The 27288-nt window shown below is 42.9% G+C and overlaps 1 protein-coding gene across 1 annotated transcript in view; it reads left to right on the top strand.

The window, feature by feature from the left end:
- Positions 1-27288, top strand: part of KCNN2 (potassium calcium-activated channel subfamily N member 2) — a 214882-nt gene that overhangs the window by 53004 nt on the left and 134590 nt on the right.

The following is a 27288-nucleotide window of genomic DNA, read 5'->3' as shown; positions in this document are numbered from 1 at the left end:
TCATTTAAGCGCAAAGGCCACTGCCCTTGTGAGCAGGCTTGTTAGGAAATGTTCTGTTTAAATGCAGCCAGGAACTCTATTGTTAGATTTGGCCATTACTAACAATTTCACAATCCTTGTATAAAATTCATGGGTCATCTTTGAGTTGTTGACTTTACTGTAGCCTTCAGTCAGAGGAATATGAAGGTTTGTGAATTAAAATAACTAGAGTTTTCAAAAATTAAGTAGGATTGGGATTTTCCAGTTTAGAATTTACACTAATATGTGTTTTCTGATTTTTTTGTTGTTGTTGGCGGGGGTAGGGGAAGCCGTTGTTGGGTATTTGTCGGAACTATCAAACCCTCACATTTAGAATGCTTTCCTTTAGAATTACCCTTAAATTTAAAACCTCATATGAAACTTGTCATTTAAACAATTGAGCATTAATTATAAGTTGAAATAAATTTTAGGTTAGTAATTAGCAAGCACATACCAAATATGGAAGAAACCGATTTTAACTATCATGCAAACAAAACAAAGACACCCGTGACCCCAAAGGAGCTGGGCAAATTCTTTCATCCTACTTTAACATTTGCAAAAACTTGGGATAGTGTCACTTTGAAGGGATAAAGTTAGCAAATGAGAATTAGCAAGGGTGAGACTATTCAGAGGTAAGTGATAAAACTGCACTGGCCAAACAAGGCAAATGCACATGGGAATACTAACATTTTAATAATCTGCAGAGGGCCATTTTAATTCGGTGCTTGCGACTGGGGCTTCTGAGATTCTTTCAGACATTATTCTTTTTGAAGAAAAGTAAGATCACAACCTGAGCTGAAATCAGGGCGTCCGTCCGACGCTTTCACGGACGGAGCCTCCCGGGCTCCCCTCTTTTGAAAACATTTTTTCGCAATACTAAAATGTGACTTGACACATAATGAGCGTAGCTTCTCGTGTGGACTTTGAGAATAGACACTTCGAGCTGAGAGGAACAAAATAGGACTGAATGGTCCTTTGACTCAGTTTACAGATGAGGAATCTGAAATCAGAAGGGGTCAGTAACTTGCCAGATCTCCCAGCAAAACAGGGCAGAGTGTGACCAGGCCTCCAGCTTCTAGTCCAGATAGCTTTTTGTCCGTGGTTTCTCTTAAGTCTCAAAGTTCAGTATATGGATAGGTTCAATGTGTTAAAATCTTCCCGGGTATTTTTTAAAAATTAAGTAACTGAAAACAACTTTTTTTGCTTGGAGACTAAAGCGGTTTTACTTCATTCGCCCTGGGAAGAGGACTTGCTGGTGTGTTTAGTAAGCATTGGCTTTCGCACCATTGGCTGTTCCTTCTGGAAAGGACACAGCTACACAAGCATTCTCTAGGGAGACCTTGGATGATATCAAGAGCTAAGTGTCTTCTGCCTGAAAACACTGACTTTTTCAGAATCATCAGGAGGTTTTTGGAAATAAAGGAGTTTGTGAGGAGTGGCCACGGGTTAATTATGGGTTGTTAAAAATTCTTTTTTTTCTTTCGAGGTGCCTGGGTGGCTTAGTCAGTTAAGCGTCCGACTTTCGCTTAGGTCATGATCTTGTGATTCGTGGGTTCGAGCCCCACGTCGGGCTCTGTGCTGACTGCCAGCTCAGAGTCGGGAGCCTGTTTCAGAGTCTGTGTCTCCCTCTCTCTCTGCCCCTCCCCTGCTCACGCTGTCTCTCTCTATCCTAGAAATAAAATAAAAATATTTTTAAAAAATTCTTTTTTTTTTTTTGATACCATATTAGAACTCTTGAACTTCCTGGAAACTAATAAAAATACAAGAAATCATATTTTTATAAATTTTTTATGCTTAGAATTCCACTCACTGGCTCCCTTTGAGGACGGTCTCTGTTGCGTAAACACACAGGTATATTGATGAGAAGATGTGTAGCATTGGTGACAAAAATGAGGACATGAACTGTTCCTCTAAAACTTGTAAGCACAGTGAACTTCTCTACTGTTTGGGCAACACAAATATCACAGGATGTTAGATTTTTTAAATTGGGTTTATTTTACATTACATGATATATAGTTTCTGTTAAAGCAGCCACACTTAAGAGAATTTGAAGATAGATGAGTGGGTAATATCATTTGGTTGTTTTGAGTGTCGCTTTTTCACTAAACATTTTTTCGGAGGACATTTTTTCTCATGTTCAAGCTGCAAATTCTTATCTGAGTTCCTTTTAAAAATGTATAAATTGGGGGAAAGGACTAAACAGACTCAATACACTTGAGGACCCTGAGCTGGAAGTCAAGAGCCAGAAAAACACGTACTAATTTATCGAGATAATAGAGTCAGTAGTGTCACCAAAGTAGCTTCCACCCTGAAGCTCAGTGGACTAAGTAAGTGCACAGGCTTATGTATCTATGTATGGAAAATGAAGAATTGTACCTTTTCTTCCTCCCTCCCTCCCTTCCTTCCTTCCTTTCTTCATCTTATTGATGTCACTGCTATAGGAGTATTTATTTCATAAGTTTTAAGGAGGTAGGAGCTTCTCAGTTTACTGTCAACAGTTCCAAACATACTGAGTCGCTTTAAGTGAAAGAATTCAGCTCAGGGGTTATGTTGCTGATCAGAGCAGGTCTTTGGATATAGTATGTAGTCTGAAAGGATAGTTTTCCTTCTCCTGTTTAGCATACCAGCAGGATGATTGGATGGTGAGAGCCTGCGAGTGTGGGTTTCTGGTACATGGCATGATTTCTCCCTGCATTCAGGCAAAGCGTGATAGCCAGTGTTCCGGCTCTATATCCACCAGAATTGCTTAACGAAGCTTGGGGAGGCCCTGACATTTCCATGGAGAACCTTGGAAAGCAAGTCAGTGTGACCTTTTATAAAATGTTTATACACACTCTGGCAAAATAAGATGGTTCAGGTGAGTCATGGTCGGAAGTGCCTGAATTAAAATAGTGTGATGAGGAGGCTTTGGAAGAACAGAGCTCAGTACATTGCAGCTCTGGTGTCCTTTTCAGTACCACAGACAGCTCAGTGCACCAGACCTTAGTTTGTCCTTTTCACTAATTACTTGAATACCCCTCCCCAACCAAAAATGAAATCGCTGTATGTGTGTGTCAGAATGCTTCCATAAAATCACATTTAGTGAGAGCAGTTTTGCAGCTAAGTAGATGTTAGACTTTTTTTCCCCCCAGTAGATATTTGGCTTTACTTTCCATATCCACGTGTAAAGGCAAAGCAGCAGCAACAAGAATAAACAGCCCCCTACCCCAAGATTGAATGATGAATAAATAAACTTCAGTAAATGCCTGTGTTTCACAGTCTTCTTTTTTTCAACATGTGTCTATTTATTTTGAGGGCGAGAAAGAGAGAGAGGGAAAGAAAGAAGCCCAAGCAGGCTCCATGCTGTCAGCACAGAGCCCACGGGGCTTGTTCTCATGACCACGAGATCATGACCTGAGGCGAAATCAAGAGTCCAATGCTTGACTGACTGAGCCACTCAGGCACCTCCACAGCCTTTTGAAATAGGAAAAGCACTCTAGAAGCTGCTTTTAGATGATTTGGAAAGGTTACCCTTCCTCAGTCTCAGGTCATATGATAGGAAGAACAGAGGCATGATGTCCTGTGACTTTCCTTTTTATCTCCCCTCCTTCTCCACGGGATTGGGGGTATGTCTGATGGAATAAGTACACAGTAAAGTTCAAATACCCTTTAAGGTCTTCAACATCAGAAAATCGGAATGTAAATTCCACTTCGTCTTTTTAGCGTCAGTATCCTTGCATTTCTTGTGCAGAAGCAATTTTGGATGAAATAATTGCTTAGTTTTTTTGAGAAATATAAATACAAGATTCTAAATCAGGAAAGAAAGCCCCATGGACCTCGATCTCTCTGGGTCTCATGGAATTTGGAACCACAGCAGGTACATACTTTAAAGTTGAAAACATTTTTGTTTGATTTTTGTCTCAGTAACAGTATGATTACATAAGTAGTATTAGAGGAAACACTAATTGTTCTTTTGGTATCGTTCTCAGTGGTATAACTAACTTCTCTTTCAAGTTCAGTTTTCAGTGATGGATGACTAAGACCTAAAACTGGAAGAATAGAAATTAAACATTCTCTCTACTCATGCATCTAGGCCATCCAAAGGGGGAAGGAATGAGTGAGGACAGGAGCCTTGGCAAGGTTACCTTGCCTGAAGGCTGTGGATAGAAAGGTGTGGCTAAGCACCCATTTAATAGATTGTCTTACCTTGGGGAGCCTGGGGAGAATGTTCCATTTCCCCTTCCTGCAAAGAGAAAGGAAATGCTTCTAGACTGTGCAGAAAATATGGCATAGAGTTACCATTCTTATTCATAAAATAAACATATAGTAAAATTAAACGGTACGGGATAATTTAAAATAAATGGGGTAGTCACATTCCATATACTCTCCGACCTGTTTCTAAGGGACAACCGCTTTTAAGTTTCTCATATACTCTTCCAGAATTTTCACAAATGACTCTTTAGATGTATTTAGGTACAGACAACACTTGCTTTTATTCCTTGATATCTTTTGGAGGTTTTTCCTCATCAGCACATAGAGGTCTGTCTCACTCTCCTTTAGCACTGAATATTATCCCATTTTATGGCTGTACTGGGGTTCACTAATAGGCATTTTGAGTTTTCCAGGTTTTGCTATTATAAGCAGTACCACAAATGAACGTTCTTTTGCAACTTACTTAAATCTAATTAGGGTATATGCATATGGTAAATATCCAGGAGTCAGATTGCTGAATCAAAGGGAGTTTGTGTTTTAAATATTTTTAAAGCATATTTATTTATTTTGAGAGAGAAAGAGACAGCATGGCGGCGGGGGGGAGATGCAGAAGGAGAGGGAGAATCCCAAGCAGGCTCTATGCTAGCAGCGCAGGCCCCGACACAGGGCTCAAACTCCTGAAACCTTGAGATCATGACCAGAGTGCACTGAGCCATCCAGGCACCCCAAGGGTGTTTGCATTTTAAATGGAAAGGCATTACCCACCAGCCCTCCCAAAAAACGTTTACACATTCACTTCTTCCCCACAGTATCCACAACACTGGGATTACAAAAAGGAATTTTAACTATCTTTGGCTCTTTGAAGTCTAAAAAGTTCATTTGCCTGAAAAAAGAATTTTTGGGCGGGGGGAATTTAAGGATAAAGCTCTTGGCCTCCATGGCTTATTTGCAACATGGTGTGATATCTGGTGGTGCCTTATCTGAGCTGCTGACAAATAATCATGGTAAAGATGCCGCCGCCAGAGGTGACTATTGACCACATGTTTTAATGTTTTTACTTAAAACATTTAGAGATGAAGGAAGCTGAGAAAGTAGGAGGAGGGCTTCTGGATGGGTCCTGAGGTCTCTGCTCTTGACGAGGAGGTGGGGAACTCGCCTGAATTGCCTTGTCCTGTGGTGGTCAGCTCCGTGGCTGATACCTGGATTGCCAGTCGCTTCTACATCAGGTGTAAGGGGACTCTCCAACCCTTTGACTCTGTGTATACGCTGTAGTAACGAAATCACTCAGGACTAATTTTCTCTGCCTGCCTCTGTAAAGATCACTGCATTATTAATGGGTGTGACGCTAAATAAAGCGATCCTGGTGTGTTTACAGAGCAGCGTCACAAATGAATGGAGAGCGCAGCTTTAGGTTTACCGCAAGAGGGTTTCCTTGATCTGCCGGCTTGTTTCTGGGCCACGTGTTTAAAGAGCTTACAAAGAAGGGCACCGTGGGCTGTCCTCATCCCAGACCACATCTGGCAGGCCCCACAGAGGGAGCCTGCACTGATTTAACTTCAGGAAGTCACTGCTGGGCAGGATATCAAGTGGTTTTGCGGGGCCACTTTAGAAAAGAATTTCTGCTCTAGAAAAAATAATAGGCTGTCTGCTACTTTGGGAGTGTATTTTTAACCCGAAACTCCTTACGAATTCTATTTGTAAAACCAGAAACTGCGTGGAAGGAATTATCTGGCCCAGTATCCCACCCAGCGTGGGAAATCCCTTTCTGTCATTTGAGATGAAAGTGGTCACACACTTTTCTGCCTGAACTCTCTTCCTGTGAATCGCGGTTTGTCCCTACGAGGCTGGCTGTACCACGGCCGGACGGCTCTTAGTTTTAGGAAGATTTTCTTTCCATCGAGGTCAAGTCTGGTTTTTTTCCTTCCTTGTTTCACATTGTAAAGGTTTCTGAGCCTTGCACGTAGGCTGGAGAGTAAGGAACTGACATTCCAAGGACGCAGCGTTCGGGAGAGAGGGAAACATTAAGAAACAAAATCCTTGGGAGTCAAGGTCAGTGCCAGGAAGAAGATAGAGAGAGGGCTGAGATAGAACACAATGGGAGGTGTGTGGGGGGCTGGTACTCAGACAGGGTAATGGGGAGGCATTCTCTAAAGATTTGACTTTGAAACTGAGGCGTGAAAGACAAGAAGTCGTCAGCAGTTAGCAGAGTCTGTGGGAACAATTTGTGTGAAGGCCTCATGACTAGTAGGAGTTTCCTGCACTTAAAAAATGAGAGCAAACCCATGTGGTCCAATCAGGGGGAGAATAGTATAGGGTGCGGGGTCAGAGGGGATGCAAGATTGTGATATTGAAAGGTCTTGAGGGCTTGATAATGATTTGGGGATTCCCTTCCTCCCTTCCTCTTTCTCTTTCTTTCCAAAGTGCATGGCCTCAAAGTCATTAAAGAGTTGGGGCACCTGGCTGGCTCAGTCAGTAAAGAGTCTGACTCTTGACCTCCGCTCAGGTCATGATTTCACAGTTTGTGAGTTTGAGTCCCACATGGAGGCTCTGCACTGACGGTGTGGAACCCGCTTGGGATTCTTTTTCTCCCTCTCTCTGTCTCTCCTCCGCTCATGCACATAAATAAATAAACTTAAAAATATTTGAAGAGGAGGTGGCAGACTGAGCTTTAAAAAAATAATTAAAGCGTGGGAGAGTCATGATACAACATGTTTAAGCAGACCTTTTGCTGATGTTCTTGAGCAGACTAGTCTAGACATGACTAGGAGGTTCTTGGGAATCCACATCATCGTGAAAGATAATGAGGAGCTATCTGACTTGAGACCCATGTTGGAGGTGGAGGTGGAGCGGACTTTCGAGCACAGGGTTGGATGTGACAGGTGAGGGCAAGGGCTGTTGCAAGGACAGATCCAAGGTTTCTAGTCGGAGCCACTGAGCCTATGGTTCTAAGAGGGGAAGACACACATTTAAAACAATTTTTTTTAATGTTTATTTATTTTTGAGAGAGAGAGACAGAGTCCAACAGGGGAGGGGTAGAGAGACAGAGGCATAGAACCGAGGCAGGCTCCTGGCTCTGAGCTGTCAGCACAGAGCCCAACGTGGGGCTTGAACCCACAGACTGTGAGATCATGACCTGAGCTGAAGTTGGATGCTTAACTGACAGAGCCCCTGAGGTGCCCAGCATAGAGACTTCTTAAAGTCACATGAATTGATAAAGTCATTGAGCAAGAATAAAGAGGAGAAGAAAGTCAAGAGTTGATCAGCCTCCGATCAACTATAGATTGTGTAAAGAAGAAACAGAATAAAAGAGATGAGGTGAACCTTCCCAGACAAGCAGCTGGCAGTCTTATAAAGGGGGTGCAGTGCAATGTATCGAACACTGTGGAGTCTGTTACAATGGACTAGAGAAGTGGATTTGGCAAATTTGAAGGTCATTGCTGACCTTGACGCTGCATTTGCAGAGTGGTAGAGACAGAAGATGACAGACTGAAGTTTCCAGTTTAGCAGAATAAATTGATGCCTCCCCCCCCACCTTTGCAGAATCACAGAGCAAACATTAAACATTGGTTAGTTCCCCTTAAATGCCCTCCTCATTAAATAGTCCCAGTTTCTTTGAATGTTCCTGATCAGACTTACAGTGTCCCTGATCATATTCTTCTGTACTTGCTCTCTTTTGCTGAATTCCCTTTTCGGATAAGAAAGTTAGGAATGTACCCAACACTTTCAGGTGGGATTGTTAACCTCCTTTGTCAAAGATATCACGTGGTACCGACTGTCATGTGTGTGTGTCATGTGTCATGTTTGTGTGATCATTGGTTCACACAAACCTTGCCAAGTAAGACTTGTAAAATTGTTCTTGAATTGAATGTATGGTTCTATGTTTCTTGACCCTGTTCTATAGCATCTTGGTTTCAGACTAGTGTTTGCGCCTATCAGAATCATTTGAATCACAATTCCGGCATTTACTTGTTTAGGTTCACAAAAGGCCGGCTATAGAGTTGCTCTGTTGGTAAGACCCAAAGGAGTGCTAAATTCTGTTCCAGAAACATGGTCAATATTAGTGGCTCCCCCGGATCTGCACACTTGCCATCGACACATTTAAATAAATCCCTCTTCTGGGCTTCTCGCTAGCTGGGAGTTTCAAAAATGTACCCTGGGAACCAGTGCTCAAGGCATGAGTTCATCAGCCATGATCAGAGCTCAGACGTAGGACCTTTTCTGTTGAGAGACATCTGCTCATTCGTGATATTTGGTACAGCCTCAAAAGTAATAGCAACTCTGTGAACCCTGACTATCAGCCAGCCCACATTTCTCTACAAGAATGTCACTAGGGCTGGCACATCCGTCACTGGATCTGCGTCTTCCTTGGGAACTGAAGTCTCACGATCCTCCAGTCTAGTTGACAATAAGTTGACGCGCTTATTATTTTCAACTTTATAACGTAGGCGTCAGGACCAAATGCTTTTCCTCTTAAACATTTCTTTCTCCTTTCCAGAGTATAAAATTAATAACTCTTCATATTAGAAAATTGGTAAAACAGAAGCCTCAAGAAACAATGTTAGTGTAGTCTCACCACCCGGAGATAATTATTATTTGTGTTATGATGTATTTATGCAGAGTGGATGGATATGGTATTTGCTTTGTATCTGGATAAAGAAATTTGGATTTCTTTTCCTGTAATTTTCTCTTGATTTCCCCGTGCCATTAAACATTCTTAGTAGATCTAATTTTTCTCCCCCATCATATGGCTGTAATGAATTTAATTCTTTTCCTTATTTTAGATACTTAGAAAGAACCTAAAGAGATCAATTTTTTAAAGATTTTATCTTTAAGTCATCTCTAAACCCCACGTGGGGCTCGAACTTAGAACCCTGAGATCAAGATTCACACGCTCCATTGCCTGTGCCAGATGGGCACCCCTGAAATCATTTTTGTAATGACTACTGTTGCAGAGGAGCTTTTGTGAGCATCCCTGATGATTTCTTAGGGAAAAATTGCCAAAAGAGAAGTTCCTGAGGTCAAGGATATCATTTAAGACAATTGACAGTTTTTCAGATTGTCCTCCCCAAAATTTATATCCTTTCTTTCATTTTTAAAGTGCTTACAAACCACTTCATTAAGTAACCAATGCAGTTGTTTTCTGGGGCATCTCGGTCAAATTTCGCGGTTAGTAGCTTGAGCACTGTGCTACTTTGTGAGTCTGGGAATTTGCTTCCTTGTAGTTGGCCATGTCTTCCAGTTTCCCCATGATCTTGGCTTCTAAATATCCGCTAACCATATTTGTAAAAGGGTCTCCCCATGTAACAATTAAAGTTGATACAGAAATAGTGTGCGAGCCGGCATTGGAAGATAATGTTGTCCCCAAATGTTCCCAGTCTTTTTTATTATAGGGAGCTGTAGAAATCCTAATTTCTGAAATTTTTCTCTGCAAACTTTCCTGCCGAGCAGAGCAATCAGACTTTCCTTTGGGTTGTTTACTGTTTTCCTGCAGCATGCCTTGTGGCTTTGTGTATTGCCTCTGGAGCCATTCTGTCTGGGCTCCTACCCAGCTCTGCCACTAATTAGCTGTGTGACCTTGGACAAGTTACTTAATCTCTCTGTACTTGAGTTTCCTTGTCTGTAAAAAGGGAAATACAGAGTATGTCTCTCATCAGGTTGTTAGGAAGATTATGTGAGTTTATATATATATACATATATATATTATGGCACTTAGCACGTAGAACACTGGCTGGCATGTGGTGAGCGCTATTTAAGTGTCACCTACTGGTTATTATTAGTTACTTTTGAAGTTTATTGGGGTGAAGAGAAAGAATTGGAGCCCAGCTTCTCTGGTCTTTCAGAAACCGTGATGAGTTGTTTTTTTTTTCCTCTTTCTCTCTCTCTCTCTCTCTCTCTCTCTTTTGCAAGTCTTATGAGTGGGAGCAGGAAAAAAAGGGTGGGCATTTGAACACTGTTCATTAGTTTACCAGTCTAGAATGTGTGTGTGTGTTCATTTTTTTTTTTTAATAAAAGCTTTGATATCTATTGAGGACAGCCAGCATTTTTTCTTTGAACGGAGTTACTTCACATTCTCCCGTTGGGCACGTTGGCTACCTGAGAAGATAAGTGCTCTTTTAGCTGTTAGGTTTCAGGTCCGTAAACAAGTGTGAAAGTACTCTAATGTTATGGCCAAGAGTTTTTACCAAAATAACCATTCCCCACCCCCACCCCCTATAAAAACCCACCATACGTGTGCTTCATGCTGGAAGTAAGGCTCTTCGTGAGCTAAGCATATCCAGGTCATAGCTGATGGCATCTCCTCATCACTAATGAGGGCCCTGGTGACTTAAAAGAGTTAAGTGAGGTGCTCTGAAAAGTAAGCAAAGGGAATAATTTGGATAATGGAAAATTCTGGTGTTAAATCCCTAATGAAAGGATAGGGGTAGTAAACAGCCAAAGGTGTACATGTACAAGACTTGTAATTGACAGCATTTCTGCGGGCATTCATGGTAGGGCTACAGGATACGTAAACCAAAGCACTTTTTCTTTCCTGCACTGGATTTGTCTCTGGCAAGAGTTTTGTTTCGTACGTCACATCTCTCAAGCACAGTGCTTGGAGAACAGCGGCCTGAAGGAATGGAGAATTTTTGTGCATAAATATGACAAGTAACATCTCTCAAACTATTCTTGATACACTGATTGGATTGACTTTTTCTCAATCTTGTCTTCTGTTTCATGTCAAATAATCATTAGTTGAGTCTGTTTCACGGCATTCTCTCTTTTTGAGCGATGTGTTATTGATGGGTGAGTTTTGGACGTTGCTTTTTGAGTGCTCGCTTCGGCAGCACATATACTAAAATTGGATGTTACTTTTTGAATCTGTAAAACACATTAGGATTCAGACATTATAAACATTGAAATGAACGGTTGTAGTATTTTTTTTTAATGTTTTTTTATTTTTGAGAGAGAGAGAGACACAGAATGCAAGCAGGGGAGGAGCAGAAAGAGAGAGAGAGACACAGGATTAGAAGCAGGCTGTCGGCACAAAGCCCAACGAGGGGCTCGAACTCATGAACCAAGAGATCATGATCTGAGCTGAAGTCGGACACTTAACCCACTGGGTCACCCAGGTGCCCCTGTTGTAGACAGGTTTTAACAACTGGTATCTACAGCAGTAATTTGTCCTTTGCTTTCTTGAATATTTAGAGCATATTGGCCTAATAATGTATTTATCTGTAGTGTGTTTTTAAAAAATTTTTTATGTTTATTTATTTGTTTTGAGAGAGAGAGAGAGACAGCACGAGCAGGGACAGAGAGAGAGGGAGAGAGAGAATCCCAAGCAGGCTCTGTGCTGCCACTGCAGAGCCATATGTGGTGCTAGAACTCATGAAACTGTGGGATCATAACCTGAGCTGAAACCAAGAGTGGGATGCGGCTGAGCCACCCAGGCGCCCCTATCCACAGCAGTTTTATTCAGTAGGTGTTAAGATGGAGTTGTGTCTAAGTCATCTGACTATTGAGATTGGGTTATGTAGCTTTTATTGTATGGTCACTGAGGTAGTCTTCTTTCTTTATGGAAGCTTCCAAGGAAATTCTGTGTAATAGTTGTATATTAGTTTTGACACAATCATACTGAATTTTGGGAAGGAAGCATTAGACACCATGGTTTTGACCTTTGATCATGGTTTTCTGAGAACAGAGTCTACTGTCATGAATGTTAAAAAAAAAAATACATGCGTACTAATTCTTACACTGCTTAATTTTTTGCTGTGTGGCTAAGAGAAATTGTGTCTTCGTATTGGATTTATTCTTAAGGTCATGGATTATTTAAAATACTGAAAAATAATAATTAGGCTGAATGTTTATTGAAGCTGCATGCATATAATGTGAAACAGAAGTGATGGCCATGGGGTTTATCATAGTCACCTCATGCTTTTCAAAGTCACATCTTGTACTTCTAGGCATATACCAAAGGAAAGCTTTTGACTGAAAACTTTGTGTGAAGCTATGAAATTTTAAAGCTAAAAGTTTTGGCTTTCAGAAACTCGCCATAGGTTACTTTTCATATTGGTAAATCTTCCCATACTTGGGGGAAAAGTTCTTATATCAAAGAGCATGGATTGCTCTCTGTCTTTTGAAGTGAGAATGGCTTAAGATATATTTATATAGTTAAATACGCTGTCAGTTGAAAGCTTTAGCTCACTGCTTAAGCCTGCAGCTGATGTTGCAAACTTTGATGCTGTTGTTGAAAAATATTTTGAATAGAATCTCTACTTCTTTCTCATTAGAATTTCAGTCCAGAACCTCACTATTTGTTCTCATTTGCCAATACCAAAAGAGATACTTCATCAAAGTACGCTTGGCCAGACTTTCAAAAATTAAGCAGTAGCAATATAAAGAGAAATCTCTTATATGCCTGTGTTTTTTGTGGGGTTGGGGAAGCCATAGCATTTGCATTTAGGGATGAAAACTATTTTTTTAAAAATTTGCTTGGGGTGCTGGGTGACTCAGTTGATTGAGTATCCAGCTGTTGGTTTTGGCTCCTGTCATGATCTCAGGGTTTGTGGGTTTGAGCCCCACGTCTGGCTTTGCACTGGAGCTCAGAGNCTCCCTCTCTCTCTGCCCCTCCCCGGCTTGTGCTATCTCTGTCTCTCTCAAAATAAATAAAACTTAAAAATTTTTTTTCTTGATTTGGAACTCACTGATTGGCTCTGATAGGTTTCTTATATCATTTAGAAAGGTTCCATCTTCTGTATTTTTTGTTTTCTTCAGTGTATCTACTTTACACAATCTCTTTCATCTTCCGTGACAACCACACCCATTTTTTCCGTTATGCTCTGGCTGTGTTCTGCTTCACATCCCTGATGTGTCCCCTGGGTGTCCCTTTCGTTGGGGAAATGAGGATGCAGCCCACTCACTGTCATGTTCACGAGCTTGCTTAGTCTGGTACCTTGTGCACACAGATTGCTTCACTAGCAGCTGTTTGAAACTAATGAATCCAAGTCTGTCTCATTGCAGCTTTATGTACCTGGCCCCAGAGGGAGAGCAGACATACACGTAGGACTCAGTCCCTCAAGCCTGGGTGAGAATATCCTGGGTTGGCACCACACAGCCCTGTCAGTGGCAAACATTTGTTCTGCTGCAGAAGGTCTTCCCTGTTACCATCGTGCGGGAGTGCACGTGGCCACGGGGAGGTGCTCACAGTGATGGAGAGTGGGATGAAGGCTCATTTTCAAGACCGGAATTAGGACACATTGCCACATGGGAACACATTCAGCAGTTGCAAAGGAAGGGGATCGTCGGGAGGCTGGTGGGGTGGAGGTGCTGAGCTCAGACACCCCTGTGATGCGTGCTCTAGCTGCATTCCCATCCTGCGTGTGAATTTTCATTCGTTTGTTCTCACATCCTCTCTCCTCTCTTGGTATAGTGATGACCTGTACATTTACAGTGGGGTCAGAGAAGTTGATGATCTTTACCCTTTTTCCTTCTTCTTAACCACAGTGGGGGGCATTCCACTGAAGGGCTACAGTCTGTCCCCCCTTCCCAAGAAGATGAGCAGAATGTTAAAATCATCTCATTGACATTGTTTTAAATGTTCCTGTTGGATCCTTTCTTCTGAGAAGCAGGCTTCCCTCCCCAGCAATCTCTGAGGCCCCCGCTGGGTGTTTTTACATTAGCCATTCCCCTCAGCTCCCCTAGCCTTGTTCCCATGTGGGAATATTCTGGGGGAACACACGCTGTGTTTTGAGATTTCCAGGAACGGCAGGATTCCCTAACCAACTCTGATCCTAAGACACAGAGTTGCGGATAGAGGCTGATCTCTGATACCCTTGGGGACATCACTGCTGTGGGAGAGATGACATACAGGCATCCCTAATGTATAGGCTTACAAACTGATCAGAGTTTTCTGATCAGAGTGGGACCTTATCTGGCAGTTGTATTTGTGTGAAAAGTGAAAAGTAAAGGAGCCGCTGCCTGGAGGGAAAGATGCTATTTGGTGGGGCCTATCACTGTCCAGTGGGGTGTGGGCGACGACACAATGATGCGCCCCCCAGAGGATAGGCTAGGAACAGCCATTGGCGGACACCTGTCTAGGCAGCCACAGGTGCTGCTGGGAAGCCGCCCGTGAAATGGTTAGGAATCCTGCCTCTGTATCCAGACAGACTGGAGTCAAAAGTTGGCCTTGCCCTGCATGACTATGGAAAAAAAAAACAAAAACAAAAACAAAAAAACCAGACCCCTCTCAGCCTTAGTTTCTGTGTCTGTAAAAGGGATATGATAATTACACCTATCTCATTAGGATTCAGTAAGACAGTGTTTATGAAGAATCTAGCAGAATACTGCAACATTGTAAACGGCCATTCGGTTAACTCCTTCTGTTATTACTCTTCCATCATCACTATTATTAAGAAGAAACCAGGGTTCCTGGGTGGCTCAGTCGACTGAGCATCTGACTCTAGATTTCAGCTCAGGTCATGATCCCTGCGTTGTAGGATCGAGCTCTGTGTCAGGCTTCAGCATGGAGTCTACTTGGGATTCTCTCTCTCTTTCTCTCTCTCTCTCCCTCTCCCCCACTTTTGCAACCTCTCTTTCTCAAATTAAAAGAAAGAAAGAAAATACTGAGGCTGTAGCAGGGAAACAGAACCTAGAGTCTAGCAGGACTCACAGTGGAGATGGGGAAAGGTAATAATAGATTTCAAGGCAGCTGAACCTAGTTCCAGTAAGGGAGAATGTGGGCAGACAAGGCAAATACTTGATTCGTTAGGACAAGGACTTGGCAAAGCCCATAGCCCGTGGGCCAAATCTGGCCTCCTGGGCAATTCCAGTCTGGCTGTTTTTATAAACAAAGTTTTATTGGAACACAGCCATGCCCATTTGTTTACAAATTGTATGTGGCAGCTTTAGCGACACCAGCAGAGTTGAGTTGTTGCAACAGAGACTGTATGACCCACAAAGTCAAAAAATAGTTACTCTGGTACTTTACAGAAAGTTCGCCAACCCTTGAGCTGGAGAGCGGGATGGTCAACAAAGGCTGCCTTTACGTCAAAAGCTTATTTAGCGTTTGCTCTGATTGTAGGCTTATTATTCAGGTAGACCTGCTTGCCACCTGGGAAGGTCTACTGTGACTTAAGCCGTCAGGCTCCCTGTAGGATCTTGCACTTGTGGGATTGAGGGGAAATGGTGTAATGGAGTTAGAGCTCTGTCCTCCGTGTGAGGACAGCGGCTGCAGCAGAAACTACTTCCATTGGGACTCTAAGCAGGGGCCTCAGGATCTTTCCTGGACAAGGCCAGTAAGGAGGGGATGTTCCTGTTTGCAGCCTGGTGTCTCATAACTGAGGCTCCGGACAGCTGGGCTGGGGGTGGTTGCCGGCTCCTGACACTGTGGGTGTGGCTGGCCTCAGTCAAAGAAGGGAAGCTCATTTGTTTGCTCTTTTGAAGCAAGTGCTTTGTGGCTGACTGTTCTCTAACCCCCTATTTTGCCATAAAAAAATCACCCAGGAAGTTGGGAAGCAGTACAGAGTGTTGGTTTTTCTCTTTACGTCTGTTTTTCCGGAAATTTTCTTTAGGTCTGGAATGTGTAATCGATTCATTTGCTTCTTTTTCTTCCCTTGTGATTAATTCTATTTCCTGTAGATTATCTTCTCCCCTCTCAGCTGCCTGCTGGACCCTCCCCCGGAAGTCCTGCATGCCCTTCCCACTCCCCCTGCAGGCCTCCTCCTTGCCCCCTACATTTGCTTTCCTAGCAAAGGGGTCCCCTGGCCTCCTAGGGCTCCAGGGACGGACCTGGCTCTGTCCTCCCCACCCCTTCCCCCACACCCGCACAGCTCTCCGCTATCCAATGGTGTCGCAGGACCCTAAAGATGTTTCCTCCTTAGTGCCTGTTGTATTATCCCCTCTGCTTTATAACCTTCCTAAATGCCTCAGTTCTAGCTCCTGAACTTCACCTTTCCCTGGTTCTCCTAAAGTCTCTACTGTATTTACATGGAATTACTATTTTATATTTTATTATTTATATCATATACTATGTTTTATATTATGTTGTACTATAACACACACTGTATTAACATATAACATATAATTACACATCACTTGTATAACATATGTATTGATCCTTATAAACTATATATTCATATATTACACTGCAATGAAATAGTATATTGTATATAATAGCACAATATGGTAATGTATACAATATATAGTATAATATACAGTATATATAGTACAATGTATATTAACCTCCTAAGTAAACCATAAAACAATAATTATAAATGATACATTATACAGTATATTTTAAATGTTATATAAACTATATGATCTCTGTAAAATATATTAAGATAATAAATAGTATAAGTTATACCATATGTTGTATTATGTTATATTCTTTCTGTATTAATGTTTATAGTATTTTATTTATCTCCTATATTCAGTATATTTCCTTAAATCAGTTCCCTTCTTGGGGCGCCTGGGTGGCTCAGTTGGTTGAATGTCCGACTTTGGCTCAATCATGATCTAACAGTTTGTGAGTTTGTGTCCCACATCAGGTTCCATGCTGTCAGTGCAGAGCCTGCTTCAGGTCCTCTGTCCACTCTTCTCTCTGCCCTGCCCCTGCTCATTCTCTCTCTATCTCAAAAATAAATAAACATTAAAAAATAGTATAAGTCAATTCCTTTCTTATACCTTCATCTTAATAATACCCATGAAATTATGGATTGCAGTATAACATTGCATATGTGTACTGTACAATATATTAAAACTGTAGACTGACAACATAAGCTTAGAATCATCTCAGAGGAATGCATAAAGCCCCTTTTAGAAATTTCTACTTTGGTTTTTATTTAAACTCATTATTAAAAAAATTAATGTTTATTTTTGAGATACTCATTATTTATAAAAAATTTTTAATGTTTATTTATTTTTGAGACTGATAGAGACAGAGCAGGAGCAGAGAAGGGATAGAGAGAGAGGGAGACACAGAATCCAAAACAGGCTCCAGGCTCTGAGCTGTCAGCACAGAGCCCGACATGGGGCTCAAACTCATCAACTGCGAGATCATTACCTGAGCCAAAGTCAGATGCTCAACTGTGTCTCCCTTTCTCTCTGCTTCTCTCCCACTCATGCTCTGTCTCTCTCTCTCTCTCAAAAATAAATAAGCATTAAAAATTAAAAAAAAAAAGTCAACCAAGTAAGTCTGAAGATCCAAATGGCTTTATTAGGCAATTCATGAATCGGGCAACAGCATCCCATCCATCAAGTAGAGGGGAACTCCAAGGAGCTGTACACATTGGAAGGTTTTTATTTTTTTATCGATTTAGTTTTTAAAGTTTATTTATTTATTTTGAGTAACACAGAGAGACCACAGGAGTGAGGGAAGGGGCGGAGAAAGAGGGAGAGAATCCCAAGCAGGTGCTGTCAGCACGGAGTCCCTTGGAGCACTGGACCTCAGGAACTTATGACCTGAGTGAGCCACCCAGGTGCCCTCAAAAGGGAAGGTTTTTAAAGGTAGAGAGAAGGTGGAAGGAAAGAAGAAGGAAGGAATTAGCAGGAAATGCATTGCTTTCGGCAAGGTCTCCCTCCTAAGGGGATTGGAAGGGGTCTATCAAGGGATTACCTCCTAGTGTTAACCAGGAAATTCCAGTCTGGCTGGTTGAAGCATGGGGGAGGGGGATGGTGAAACTGCAGTTAGGTTTATGTATGAAGTTTTAGTTTGCTGACATAGGGCCTTAACATAAGTGATGCCATTAAAATTTTTTTAATGTTTACTTATTTTTGAACGAGAGAGAGACAGAGCCAGAGTGTGAGTGGGGGAGGGGCAGAGGGAGAGGAAGACACAGAATCCAAAACAGGCACCCCATTTCAAAGATGAAGATACAGGGACTGGGTAGGTGACTACTAGGTTTACTGTCATTGGGATCAAAGCTAGGCCAAAAATGTTATCACTTAGGGGACGCCTGGGTGGCTCAGCTGGTTAAGCGTCCAACTTCGGCTCAGGCCATGATCTCAAGGTGACTGAGTTTGAGCCCTGTGTCTGGCTCTGTGCTGACAGCTCAGAGCCTGGAGCCTGCTTCAGATTCTGTCTCCCTCTTTCTCTGTTTCTCCCCCACTCATGCTGTGTCTCTTGCTGTCTCTCAAAAATAAATAAACATTTAAAAAAAATTTTAAAAAGAAATGGGGACAGCCATAGCTACTTCTGCTTCTGAATCCACTGATGAATAGTTGACCATGTATGCAAAACAGCCTGTCTTGGAGAAGTCAGTAGGACCATTGAATACTAACAGTAGTTTAATAAACACACCTTACCTTAGCATAAGCCCTTTCTACTCAGTTGTATTTTTCTATCAAAATTTCTATGCCACTAAAATAATTTAGCTTTCCCTGTTTGTAATTCAGCTTCACTGTGAATTAAAAGCTAGATGTTAAAGTGAATAAAAGTATAGTGAGATCTATTGAGCCAGTCAGGGACCTTGGGGACAAAGCCTTGTGAGCCCCAGGACACTCCCTGCTGGCTGGTATCACTTCCCTTGCAGAGGGGAGTGCAGACCAAAGAGTATGCAAACCCAGACCCATTCAGACTGGCCTAGGAGAGGATGGCCACCTAATCTGACCTTCCACCAACTTTCCCCTCATTTTCATGCTAAAAAAACATGCCCAGAGGCAGAGACTTAACATGCTAATGAAACCTAGGATGGAGGAAGCCCGAGTTCCCTCAACTGGGCCTGTGTGCCTACTTTCCTGGGATTCCCTGCCCCCACATGCTTAGACACCACTCAGATCCCACCTCAGGCCTTTTGAAACATTCCCTAGTCATCCTTGGGGAGCTGGTCTAACACCTTTATCTGGACTACATCTCCCTTCAGCTGCACCTGTTGCCTTAATAATGCTTTGCCTGTGTCTTTAAATTTTGGGTCCAACCTCATTTCTACAGTTGTTGGGTCCAAGGACCCCAGGGCAGAAACAGCATCCTTGGTTGAAGCTGTAGCTATGCATTTGTTTCTGTTCTTTGTACCTCTCTCAAAAGAGACATATTGTGTAGATTTGGCTGCAAGAATGTGAAAATGAATCTATCGATTTACAGCAGTGCTCTGCTTATGAAGCGCTGAGCATTTTAGGAGCAGGTTGGGAATCAGGAGGCTCTAATAGGTGATAAGGTAGCTGCCAATACTTGTGTTTGACTGCAGAGCCCCTCTGTTTGAGCCTCTCTGGGACTTGCAAGATGATCACAGAGTCTCCCACTACGATGGTTCTCATTTAGTTCCTGATCCTTGCAAAATACCCTGTAACTTTTTCAGTTCATCTCAAACACTGTCTTCTCTGGGAAGCCTCCTGTGATTACTTCAGACTCTCGATTCTCTTCCTTTCCTGAGTCACATTTGCAGTTAGGGTCATTCTGTACAACTGAGTGTCAAGGCCTCCTGGAGTTATTTTCTCTGCCTGTGCTTGGCCTCTCAAGGGTATTTCCATAGCGTTCTGCCCTCAAGCTGCATCACAGGCTGCACTATTTATTGTATGTATGCTCCATTCCATTGTTCTTATGGAATTGGACCAGCGTAGGGTGAGGCAGGACCTAGTCCTGTCCCTGTTTTCTTCCTAATGGTGCCAGCATGGTACTGGGCAATGGGAGGAAGTAGGGATACTGTCAATGCAAAATAAACACACTTTTTAGACTTTCAAAAAGAGGAAGAGGGTCCTATTAGAGCCTGAGTTAAGACAGCTGCTCTGGATACACAACCTTCATAAGGAAAAGAGCGTAGGGCAACACCTAGGGGGCTCAGTCAGTTAAGCGTCTGACTTTGGCTCAGGTCATGACCTCACAGTTTGTGGGGTCCAGCCCCATGTGGGGCTCTGTCTGTGCTGACAGCTCAGAACCTGGAGCCTGCTTCGGATTCTGTGTCTCCCTCTGTCTCTGACCCTCCCCTATTGACTTTCTGCCTTTCTCTCTCTCAAAAATAAACATTAAAAGGCTTAAAAAAAGAAAAAGCGCTAGGGCAAAGGAATTTGGTGTAGGCTTGTATACAATTTTTTACATAAAAAGTTACACATCGTTAGACAAAGGACATTTCAGAAAGTTGTAGACCTCCTCTTAAGTCCCTAGTATATGCAGGGCTGTGTATGACTTTAATCTTAAGGAAACTAGGGAAGTTTCTCTTCCTTGTTCTTATCTTTTGTGCTCAGATTGCTCCTTTTTGGTTATTATTTTAATGAAGCAGATGTGTGTGCTCGGGGCAGAAACAGAGCCCATGCTTGAAAGTATTGCTGACTCATTTTTGACCTTGGTAAATGTTTAAGTACAGCTTTCCCTGGGAGCCCAGGAGTAGGGCCCACAGACATGAAAAGTTGAAAATCCCCTTTTTTGTGCCAATCTGTTGGTTGTACAGATGCTTCTTTAACCTGGTGTAATACGAGAATGTTCACGGGTCTGGAGCCTTGTCGGCTAGAGAATACAGACCGTCATCCTATTAATAGGTGAATGGTGAAGTTCATGTTCTCTCGTGTATATAACTTTTCCCATGTTTTAATCATGACTTGGAATGAGACTTTGGAAATGGTTTGAACAGTGGAATGGAGTGGAAGCCAATGGAATATGTTTTCCTTTATTAAGAATCTGCAGTAGGAGTGCCCAGGCTCCCCAGTCGGTTGAGCATCCAACTTTGGCTCAGGTCATGATCTGACGGTTTGTGAGTTTGAGCCCCACGTGGAGCCCTGCGCTGACAGGTCAGAGACTGGAGCCTGCTTTGGATTCTGTGTCTTCCTCTCTCTCTGCCCTTCCCCTGCTGTGCTCTGCCTGTTTCGCTGTAAAAAATAAATAAACATTAAAAAATTAAAACACACACACACACACACACACACACACACGCAGTAAAGTCCGTACCTTTCATGGCTTTTATAAATGGGTTTTCCCAGCTTTTCAGTCATTAGGTGACCATCTCTGGCATCCATAGTATTTCCAAGTTGGCTCTGCCCTCTGATCCTTTCTGTAAGAGACAGCCATTTGGGAGGGTTAGTAAATGAGGCAGATTGTTGTCTGTAGTGCATATTTGCCAGCCTGAACTCAAGTTCAAGTTTTAATTGTCTGATGCATGGGGTCCACATGAGATTATCACCACCTATGGGGAAACTAATAGATCTCTGGTCTCACGTTCCTTTGTGAATTGGTGTTTGTGTTCTCTGGGTTCATACAATCATGCTAGCAGGACCCAAGGAACTGCTTTCAGCCACACAGCACGGATGCCTCTCTTTCTGGATGTTAGAGACAGAAAGCCAATGGAGAGAAGCCTCCTGGGAGACCATTCCTCTCTGTCTCTCAGGAGTCTGGAGTTCTGTTGCCTAACAAGCTGGTCCGTTTTTGCAGCTTTCTGCCATGAAACAAGTGGATAGATGACATCTGCTGTCAAGATACTGGTCACACGTGCATCTCTAGAGATCAGCGGCTCCCGTTCAGACCTTCTGCCTGAGCTGTCTGTGTTTAGGGTCGTGTCCTTGGCTAAGATTTGCTTGAGTGACATTTTGGTGAACATGTGAGCCTTCTTGGGTATCATAGCTGAGGTTCAGATGAGTGTCTCATCAAAGTGTTTTCCAGTTTTCCATGATGTGAAGCTACAATAGCCAATCTGTGACAGCCAGTAGAAGACACGTGTCTTTGTGGTTAGCCCAGTTATCAGAAGGGCCCGGGTAGATTTTCTCAGTAGAGCATCCTGTTCCCGAATGAGAGACTCTGGGCTACAGCGAACTCTGTATGTGTCAATCCTGAATTTGGTAATTATCTCATATAGTGTTTGGGAATTATCTCAAAAAGTAGATGTGGCAACAAAGGAAATAATGAGATGAAGTGATGTTCCCTAGGGAATGTGCCAAAGCTTGACTGCCTGAGGATACATATGGCCTTAGAAGGGAAGGTGAGGTAAAGGAAGGATAATGAAGACTTAATAAGGACGCTTAGTGCTTTTCAGTGCGTTGGGGATAGGAACAGAAGACCACGGACATGACTAATTGCTCAGCAATGTAAAAGAGAAGGCAGGATCTCTTAGCTGCGGGCTTTATGTCCAGTCTTTGGAAAGGTAAAATAACTAGTATGTATCAAAATAAGCAACCTGTGTCATGTACTCCCTGTGAACAGGCACATGTGCTGAGTATATTTCTATGCATTGTCTCATTTCATCTAGATCGTAATTTTTTTAAAATGTCTTTATTTTTGAGAGAAAGAGAGAGACAGAGTACGAGTCAGGGAGGAGCATAGAGAGGAGGAGGAGCAGAATCCAAAACAGGCTCTAGGCTCTGAGCTGTTAGCACAGAGCCTGATGCGGGGCTCAAACCCACAAACTGTGAGGTCATGACCTGAGCCCAAGTTGGACCCTTAACTGACTGAGCTACCCAGGCGCCCCAAGATCGTAATTCTTATTCAGCTAGTGAGTAGCAACACTGAGGCTCGAATTCAGATCTATGACTTCAAATTTTCTTTTCTTTTTGCAACACAGCCTTTACTGCTGGATATGGCTTTATCTGGAATAGTTGGGAAAAGTACCATTTTCCATGTCAGTGATCACCATAACAGAAAGTAAGCACTTGAAAACTTAGTATGTCCAAATATTTGGCTTCCATTAATGGATGTGAGGGAGGTCATTTCTTCTGAATTTTACATTATATTACTTTTAGTTCACCAAAGTTGATTCAAGGAGACTGTGGTAGAACTATTTTTATCTATAATTAATCGTCCCATAAAATATGTCTCATTTAGTCTTTTTCATCTGTCTCTCAATGGTTGTTTAGAAAGATCCACAGAGATGGGATTGAAGCCAATACTCAATTATCCATGAAGGTGAGGTAAAGGATCGCTGATGCCTGTAATAAAATCCGGATGGTATCTGAGCCTGTGCTCCACTCTGGGATTCCCATCTTAACCCCCTAATTCAGGCTGGGTAACTTCTTCACATATTTCCCTAGTGGAGCCACATCTCAGCCAAACCACTTGGCATGATAGGTAGTCCCGGGAAAGATTCTTGGGAAGGAGACCTCTGTATTCTAGTTGGATGTGGCAAATAGGTTTCCTCACATCAACTGCCATCACTTGGTGGCCACCATCTGTAGCATGGCGTCAAGAATGATTCTTTAGCCCACAGAAGGGTGGACTGGTCAGCACCTTGATTGATTGCTCCTGTCTGTCAAGAGTATAGGACAGGGAAGTGAGCAGCTGCCTGGGTGACCTGTATTTGCCATCCCTTTTCTGTCATCTTAAATATATCATTTATGTTTCCTTCTCTGTGCACGTCAGGTCTGAACCCTTGCATGAAGAAGTTACTCCATTTCAAAAATAATCATCAAAGAAACTGTCCTCTAATTATGTTGTTTTGTTTTAGGAAGTTTGTTTGCATTAGTGTTGAATGAATGTGGTGTGGCGAAATGCTCTAGCTTCTAACAGTAATGGTGTGCAGATCAGTTGACCATTTACTGTTAAAATCGAGGAGTCTGAAGATTTAAAGTGTCTTGCCACTGGTCTTTTGCTCTCCTACATGGCTGGCTGTGTGCCTGCATATGCCTCCTTCTTTCTTTTCCATCTTCTTCTTATTTTTTTCCTTCCCTTCCTTTATGCCCTCCCCTTTTTTCTCCTCTCTCTCCATCTCTCCTTTCCTGACAACATGAAATAGATGTTAGACCCTGGTGACTAAAACTTTAATTTTTTTCTTTTACTGTTTCACATTTTTTTAAGTTTTTAAAAATCCTCTTTTATTTTTGAGAGCCACAGTGAAAGCAGGGGAGGAACAGAGAGAGAGGGAGACACAGAATCCAAAGCAGGCTCCAGGCTCTGAGCTGTCAGCACAGAGCCTGACACGGGGCTTGAACTCACAAACCATGAGATCATGACCTGAGCCGAAGTCGGATGCTGAATCAACTGAGCCACCCAGGCGCCCCTAGTATTTGATATTTGAAACTTAGAAATACGTATTTATCTTGATTTAACTATTGTCAGTCATGAGGGTCACCTTCAGTGCCTATAGTGAGTGGTAGGGATATTGAACCATATTGCTTCTTGGGGCCTAGAAGGTTCTTTGTGATCTCCTCTTTCCCACACCTTCAGCCTCATTGTTTATTAGCAGCACCCGGTTCTAGCCCTGTACACACACACACACACACACACACACACACACACACACACACACACACAAACACACACACCATTGGAACCAACCTAAACTGTTGGGAGAGCCAAAAGCCTGGCCATTCTTTCGGTTTTGTTTTGTTTTTTTTTCAGTGTTTATTTATTTTTGAGAGAGACAGAGACAGAGCATGAGTTGGGCAAGGGCAGAGAGAGAGGGAGACACAGAATCCGAAGCAGGCTCCAGGCTCTGAGCTGTCAGCACAGAGCCCGATGCAGGGCTCAAAGTCACAAAATGTGAGATCATGACCTGAGCGGATGTTGGACGCTTAACTGGCTGAGCCACCGAGGCGCCCCCATCTTTTGGTTTTCCGTGTCTCTGTATGTGCTGCTGTGCCTTTTAACTGGAATATACTATCTCCATCCATCTGTCTTTGGACCCTGTTCAGATTTTGCTCTCTGGGAAGTTTTTCCTGACCCCGTTGTCCTTCTCCTTTGTTATTAGCATCTTGTAGTGTACTAGTACTAATCTGATACTGTTACAAATCATGATGATGATGCCCTGGGTAATATCTGCTTAGCCCTTTTCATGCACCAAGGACTGTGCTGAAGCACTCGTAATCATATGATAACTTATTGAAGTAGTCGTATTATCTTAGTGAGGAGGGTGAAGCAGGCAGAAGTGAGATGCCTGAGACGATGGCTTGAGTGTCGTGGAGGTTTTTCCACACAGTTTGACTGTTGATTTGCAGAGTTTGCTGTCCCACAGAGTGAGGTCCTGGACATCACAGACTTATTTCATTGATCTTGTCTCTCTCTCTCTCTCTTTTTTAATGTTTTATTTATTTCTGAGAGAGAGAGAGAGAGAGAGAGAGAGAGGCAGCGTGAGCAGGGGAGGGGCAGAGAGTGAAGCAGGCTCCAGGCTCTGAGCTAGCTGTCAGCACAGAGCCTGACGTGGGGCTCGAACTCACGAACCATGAAATCATGACCTGAGCCGAAGTCGGATGCCCAGCTGACTGAGCCACCCAGGCGCCCCTGATTTTGTGTCTCCACAGCAGGATGACTTGGGATAGGGGCTCAAAATGTTTGTCCCATTGAATTTGAAATCTTTCTTTCTTTCTTTTTTAAATGTTTATTTTTCAGAGAGAGAGAGAGAGAGAGAGAGAGAGCGCATGAGCAGGGGAGGGGCAGAGAGAGAGGGAGACACAGAATCTGAAGCAGGCTCCAGGCTCCGAGCTGTCAGCAGAGAGCCCGATGCGGGGCTCGAACTCACAAACTGTGAGGTCATGACCTGAGCCAAAGTCAGACAGACACTCAATCGACTGAAACACCCAGGCTCCTACCTCCCCAAACTTTAGAATGTAGGAAAATACAGTAAACTGATTTTCTCTTTCTTTGTTTTTCCTCAGATTTGTGTATCTCCTCTGCCAGTGTAATGATCACGTATCCTCAGTATCAGTTTGTGGCTGTAGCCTCGGTTTTGAATTTAACATGTTCGAAAGACATAGGGAACTTTAAAATTCCTGCCATCTGAAAGATGAGTGACATTTCTCTCATGTTTTTAAAAGTGTATTTATTTATTGTGAGAGAGAGAGAGTGCAAGTGGGCAAGGGGCAGAGAGAAAGAGAATTCCAAGCAGTCTCTGGTGCTGAGCCTGATGTGGGGCTGAAACTCATGAGCCGTTAGGTCATGACATGTGCTGAAGTCGGACACTTAACCAACTTGAGCCACCCAGGTGCCTCTCTTTCTCATTCTTAATCTGTGTCCTTAGTATAAACACCTAAGGAATTTAAGGGACAGGTGGTATCATATGTAAGGTAAGGAGCAAATTCCTTTTGCCTCAGAACTTTTTTTTTTTCATTATTTTAGAGAGAGTGAGCAAGCAGGTGGGGTAGATGAGGAGAAAGAGAGAGGGAGAGAGGGAATCCCAAGCAGGCTCCATGCTCAGCACGGAGCCTGCTGTGGGCTCAATCCTATGCCCCTGGGATCATGACCTGAGTGGAAATCAAGAGTCGGATGCTCACCGGACTGAGCCACCCAGGCGCCTCTCTCAGGATGATTCTGCCACAGGTAGCTTCCACTCTCTATTTACCACCAGTGATTTATCATCAGCAAGGTTGCTGGTTTTTCTTTTTGATGGAGACCTTTCCTTCGAGGAGTAGTCCGTGGAGTTTTCCTTCCTGCCTTCCTTATTTTCTCTACCCTGTCTTTAGGATGCAGTACTTCTCTGTCAGGCCAGTTAGTGATCGTGGAATCCAAGCATGACTGCATAGATTTCATTTCCCCTTGTGTTAGGGCAGGAAAATGGACCACCCACAGGTTCTGAGGAAGACCAGACTTCATCATGACCTGAGGATTTCCTCTGTACTGAAGCAGTAAGAAGGATAATTTATCGGGCTTCAATTCCAAGAATACAAATTGATACGCTGTATTAAAAATCACCAGTACCAGCCCTGCCTGATTGGTCTTACTATGCAGGTGTTCTGAGCTGGGAGTCACAATTTGGACTTAATTACAGTTAATTACAGGCATGGCTAGTTGTAACAGACTTGCCACTTAATGTTTATTTTGTCTCCTTGTTTTTAAAACCAGGAAAGTAACTATTAATATAACACCACATGGCAGCCACAGACTAGTAAAGGAGAATGTTTTTTAAAAAGGAAGCTTTAGGGAATTAAACACTAAGCTACAGTGTAGTGCACTTGTGCTTAACCTTGACTGTCATCAGGCAGGCTTTAACGTGCTTTGTAATGCTCCATTGGAACTAACTTTGAGGGCTTAGCTTAGAAACACTTTAAAAAAAAAAGTACAACACTAAAAAAGTTGTTCTCTGGGGTTTGTACTTAGACTGCAGGCTCTCGTTTCATGGAGTTTCTGGGATTGTTTTTAATGTTTATTTTTGAGACAAAAAGAGACAGAGAGTGGGAGAGGGGCAGAGAGAGAGGGAGGCAGGATCTGAAGCAGGCTCCAGGCTCCTCCAAGCTTTCAGCACAGAGCCCAACGTGGGGCTCGAA

The sequence above is a fragment of the Crocuta crocuta genome, unplaced genomic scaffold (genome assembly GCF_008692635.1).
Source record: "Crocuta crocuta isolate KB4526 unplaced genomic scaffold, BGI_CrCroc_1.0 scaffold218, whole genome shotgun sequence".
NCBI lineage: Eukaryota > Metazoa > Chordata > Mammalia > Carnivora > Hyaenidae > Crocuta > Crocuta crocuta.
Note: the sequence above shows the minus strand (reverse complement) of the source record. Positions and strands in the feature narration are given on the sequence as shown.